The sequence below is a fragment of the Lissotriton vulgaris genome, unplaced genomic scaffold (assembly GCF_964263255.1).
Source record: "Lissotriton vulgaris unplaced genomic scaffold, aLisVul1.2 SCAFFOLD_702, whole genome shotgun sequence".
Lineage (NCBI taxonomy): Eukaryota > Metazoa > Chordata > Amphibia > Caudata > Salamandridae > Lissotriton > Lissotriton vulgaris.
The window spans coordinates 450,761-455,931 of record NW_028250072.1 but is presented as its reverse complement, the minus strand read 5'-3'; the positions used below and the strand labels follow the sequence as shown (position 1 = coordinate 455,931).

The following is a 5,171-nucleotide window of genomic DNA, read 5'->3' as shown; positions in this document are numbered from 1 at the left end:
TGCAATCCCACCACAATCTCTACCATTCCCATCGGCTTCCAGCTTGCTGCTCCTATTGAAGTTGGCTGGGAGTACAACTTCCTCAGGAAGGGTCCCCAAACTATTGTCTCCTCCCCATATTTCTTCCTTTGTAGCTGTACTAGCCCCCAATAGGCATGGGTCATTATAATGCTGTGAGCTTGCACAATAGGCAGTGATACGTTTTTTAGGTCTCGCCTGTCGATGCGCATGCGCATCGAGCAAGCGAGACTATTGCGACTTATCCACTCTTTATCTACACTGCAAGGAATCGTGGCGATTCCTTGCAGTGCCCGTGACTTTTAAGGTCAATGCGCATGCGCATTGAGCTTATGCGCATGCGCATTGACCTTAAAAGCGCGTGCGCGTGCACGTCCGTCTTTGTTTACCCGCTCCGCCCCCTCCCGCCGTGTCGCATTTCTCCTCCCCCTCCCCTCTCTTCCTTCCGTCTAACGCCGTCTGCAAGCCTATTTTGTGTGCTCAATCCCCCCCCCGCGCCTCGCACCAGACTCCCCCGCCGCTCGCCATATGCTCGCTCGTTCCCTCCCACTGGCAGCCTGCGGCCACTGCTGAGAAGCTTGTTTTAACTTTGACTACCATTCGCTCAGGCTGCACGCTCCCTATGATCCTTGAAGGGACAGTGTATACAGATCCGCCTCTCAGTCTTGCTCGCCTTCAACATTCATCCCCTCCCCCACCACAGAGCGCGTCTCGCGGCTGCATGTCTTGTTCCTCCTGACTTCCAGTTTACCTCTCCCAGTCCACAGATTGCATGCAGTGATTGCGGAGTCATGAAATGCATGCTACTTTGATCTATGACCTTTTTGAGGTGCTAATCAGGTCCCTTTTATCATTATACCTTGCTCATTAATCATATTTCCTGCCGCCCGTCAGGCTGCCAGAGGCCCCAGGCACGGTCTCCTGCTACGGTGTGCGCGCTTTCACTTTCTTTTTTGTCCTGAGTTTCGCCTCTCTTTAGGACACGCAAGCACACCACCAGGTAGGTTTGTCTGCGTGCAGAGACGCGGAGGCGAGGGGCAGTACATGCTGAAAGCGGTCGCCCATTATTTATTTTCATTTTCGTTACTGTGGTTACAATCTCGTCAACAACGTGGGTGCCGCAATTGAATCAAAAGTAAAGAAATAGGGGGAACATTGATTTCTATTTATTTACTTTTGATACAATTACAGCACCCCGCGCGGGTGACTTGATTGTAACAAAAAGTAATAAACTTATTTTCGTTTTCATTACTTTTGTTACAATCGCATCACCCGTGCGAATGCTGTGATTGTAACAAAAGTACATAATTACTGCTGCTGGGCGGGGCTGCTGTCCTTAGGCCCAGCAGCTTAGTCGGAATTTGCAACCCCATTTAGTGCACATGTCAGACAGAGCTGGACTGAGCCTCAAGTCCTACTCGCTTCTGTATGAAGGCTCCTAGCTCCTGGCCCCCTGCTCTTCTTCTTAGCATTTCTTACAAGGTTTTTGCCATTCAAGTAAACTCAGACCTTTATGAATGCATCAGGGTTGGTGCTCTCCACCCTCTACCATTTTACCTACTCTCCCATCCATGTGCTAGTGCGCCCATCTCAAGGAGTCGGAGGGAGTGGTTTCTCTGCCGCTTCAGTGTGTCTATCATGGCTGGAGTCGGCGAATTCCATGGGTGTGTTCTGTGTTTTTTTATTTTTTTTTAGATATTTTTAATCTGCCTATTCTGCTTTGCTTAAGGGTCAGTGAATTCCCTACAAGTATTCATCCTGTCCCGTCTTTAAGGAACCCATCCCTCTCTTGGTAGGCAGGGTTGCTCTGTGCCCACTTATGCCCCCCTCTTAAGTGGTGTAGGCTCCTTGTGACCCCCTTAGTCTATCTCTGCAGGGGTTCGGTAGAGGAGCGGCCCTTCTATCTCGAGGTCGGCTGAGTAACCCTCTGCCACATGAATCTGCCCACCTCTGTTGTCCGTGTAGTGCCTGCTCCTCCTCCGGTTTGCAGCACTGCACGCTCTCTTCATCCTCCTTTGGCGGTTGCTTGTCCTTGAAGGAATGACTTTGCTGATAACCCTGGATACTCTTTCTGTGGTTTTGCTTGAAAAGGTCCCCCAGCGATGCACCCCTCCCCCTCCACTCACCTGCCTCCCGGCAACAACTCAAACTTTGCTAGGCGGTGACAGACGATCTTAGAAACGGTTCAATAGTCACTTTTACGGCTACACACAAAGGGATTGTTCTATGCCGATCATATTTACTGGCCGTGCTGCTCCTGTGCACAGACCATGCAGTCCGTGGAGGATTTGGTGCTAGGAACAACGCATCGACTATTCTGTCCTTTTGCACAGGCCATCCAATCTGTGGTGAGCCGAAGGGCACCTCACCCAAGCAGTGCTGCCCTTGTGCACTGGAGGGTGGTGCAGAGTGTAGGACTGTACTTTTCTTGTACATAGGTCACATGGTCTACGTTTAAGGGTGGTAGGCCTGTGCACAGCAGTGACGAAACACAAAATGATGCCTTCTCCTGCTTCAAAGAATCACGCATTCCCAAAAGTGAGGCGGTCATTCCTTTTACATTAATCCACCTATATGATCTCTACAAAACACTACGTTTGCAACCTATCAATCTATCAAAGTTGTAACTTTTCAAGCATAGCCAATAGGTCCTGCCTTTGGGACCTTGTAAGTATTTAGCCTTGCAGCACATTATCCTGGGTGCCAGAGCATTTACTGTTCTTTATTGTGTAAAGTCCAGAACTGTGTTGTGTGAGCAGCAGTCACCGTTGGTATAACAACATAAACCTGAATTAAAGTATGCAATGATTTGTTAAACTTCATAAAGCACACTTGTGAAACCATTACTGAATGATGCCACCTCCTGTGATGTCATGTGTGGGGGGTGGGGCAAAGCGCGGTTGGTGTCACCTACACTACTCCTATGGTTTTGGTGAAGTAATGGTTGTACATAAAGGATGTTACTGTTGGAACTCGAGTGCTTTTTTGCAATTAAAATTAGTTGGAAAACGTAGGCCATGTTAGCTACATTGCTATGGACTCTATTTCTGTCTCACTCTCTCCTGCCCCTTCACTGTCTTGGCCTCTCCACTCTTCCTCTATTTCTGTCTGACTCTCTCCTGCCCCTTCCCTGTCTTGGCCTCTCAACTCTTCCTCTGTTTCCGTCTCACTCTCTCCTGCCCCTTCTCTGTCTTGGCCTCTCCACTCTTCCTCTGTTTCCGTCTCACTCGCTTCTGCCCCTTCACTGTCTTGGCCTCTCCACTCTTCCTCTATTTCTGTCTCACTCGCTCCTGCCCCTTCCCTGACTTGGCCTCTCCACTCTTCCTCTATGTTTGTCTCACTCTCTCCTACCCCTTCACTGTCTTGGCCTCTCCACTCTTCCTCTATGATTGTCTCAGTCTCTCCTGCCCCTTCACTGTCTTGGCCTCTCCACTCTTCCTCAGTTTCCGTCTCACTCTCTCCTGCCCCTTCACTGTCTTGGCCTCTCCACTCGTCCTCTATTTCTGTTTCACTCTCTCCTGCCCCTTCACTGTCTTGCTTCTGTTTATTGTATTTGCACAAATCTAATATCTTGGTCTATTCTTTTTCAATAATCAGGCATTTTTGTTTATTAGCTGTTTATGTTTTTGATGCCCCCTCCCCGCCGTGTCGCAGCCTACAGCAAGACTACGTCTCAGTCCGCCGCGAGCCATGCTCATCTACCGGGCTGCAGGCACACTGATCCTGCCAGTCATTCCCACAGGCCGGTCGCAGCTCCCTCGGTGCCGCCCGTCCTCCAGCTGCAGAGCACAGCGTCACAGGCGCTGACCGGCTCCACAGAGTGCCCGCCTGCACAGGAGCAGCTCACAGCCAGCGGCCTCCCACATCCTCTGCAGGGCGGTCCTTGCCGCTTCCATCTAGGCCGCGGGACAACGCCTGCTTCACATGTACGGTGGCAAGCCTATTTTGTGTGCTCAATCCCCTACGAAGCACAGGTCAGCTTCTCTAAATTCTAATTATTTTGTTTACTTTGATACTCGTAGAATACTTGATAAATATTTCTCTGGTAGACTCTGGTAAACTCTAGAAGATATTCTGTTCAACTGCGCATGAGCTCAGGAGAAGCTGAGCCTCCAGAGAGCACGCGCAGTTAATATTTATGAACTTTTACTCTGACAAGGTATCGGAACAGTCTTACTTGTATCTTCTGTAGGAAGACTCTAATTCTTGCTCGGAAAATCTTGCGACGCGTTTTTCTTATTTCCCTATCGAAACGCGACGTGAAGGAACACCTCCTATTCCTCAAAATGTTCAGGTGAAGTGCGCAGCTCTCAGCGCGCCTCACCGGTATCACATGAATCTTCCAATTGGGCTAGAACGCTGACCTGTTTTCTGTTATTGGACACTTTGCCGCCATGTTGGAATCCACCCTGCACCCAATGCTGTTTACAAAGTTTTGACAACGCAGCTACCACCATTCCTCTCTTTTCCTTCTGGACATTTTTCTTAGTATAAGACCTTTTAGCGGGGGACCTCAATCCCCTACGAAGCACAGGTCAGCTTCTCACCCTCAACCCCTCAACATCAACCCCTCACTCACCCTCACCCTCACTCACCCTCACTCACCCTCACCCTCCCTCACTCACCCTCACTCACCCTCACCCACCCTCACCCACCCTCACCCTCACTCACTCTCACTCACCCTCACTCTCACTCACCCTCACTCTCACTCACCCTCACTCACTCTCACTCACCCTCACTCACTCTCACTCACCCTCACTCACTCTCACTCACCCTCACTCTCACTCACCCTCACTCTCACTCACCCTCACTCTCACTCACCCTCACTCTCACTCACCCTCACTCTCACTCACCCTCACTCACCCTCACTCACCCTCACTCTCACTCACCCTCACTCACCCTCACCCTCACCCTCCCTCACTCACCCTCACTCTCACTCACCCTCACTCACTCTCACTCACCCTCACTCTCACTCACCCTCACTCACCCTCACTCTCACTCACCCTCACTCTCACTCACCCTCACTCTCACTCACCCACCCTCACTCACCCTCACCCTCACTCACCTTCACCCTCACTCACCCTCAACCCCTCACCCTCACTCACCCTCAACCCCTCACCCTCAACCCCTCACCCTCCCTCACCCTCACTCAC

General features: G+C 50.7%; 1 long non-coding RNA gene across 1 annotated transcript; it reads right to left on the bottom strand.

The window, feature by feature from the left end:
• Positions 1 to 1,711: 1,711 nt before the first annotated feature.
• LOC147663382 (uncharacterized) lies at positions 1,712 to 4,496 on the bottom strand. The gene is made up of 3 exons (XR_015305345.1): positions 3,395 to 4,496; positions 3,132 to 3,338; positions 1,712 to 3,075 (listed from the first exon to the last, which is right to left on the bottom strand). It is a non-coding gene; the product is annotated as an uncharacterized LOC147663382 (long non-coding RNA).
• Between the last annotated feature and the right edge of the window lie 675 nt (positions 4,497 to 5,171).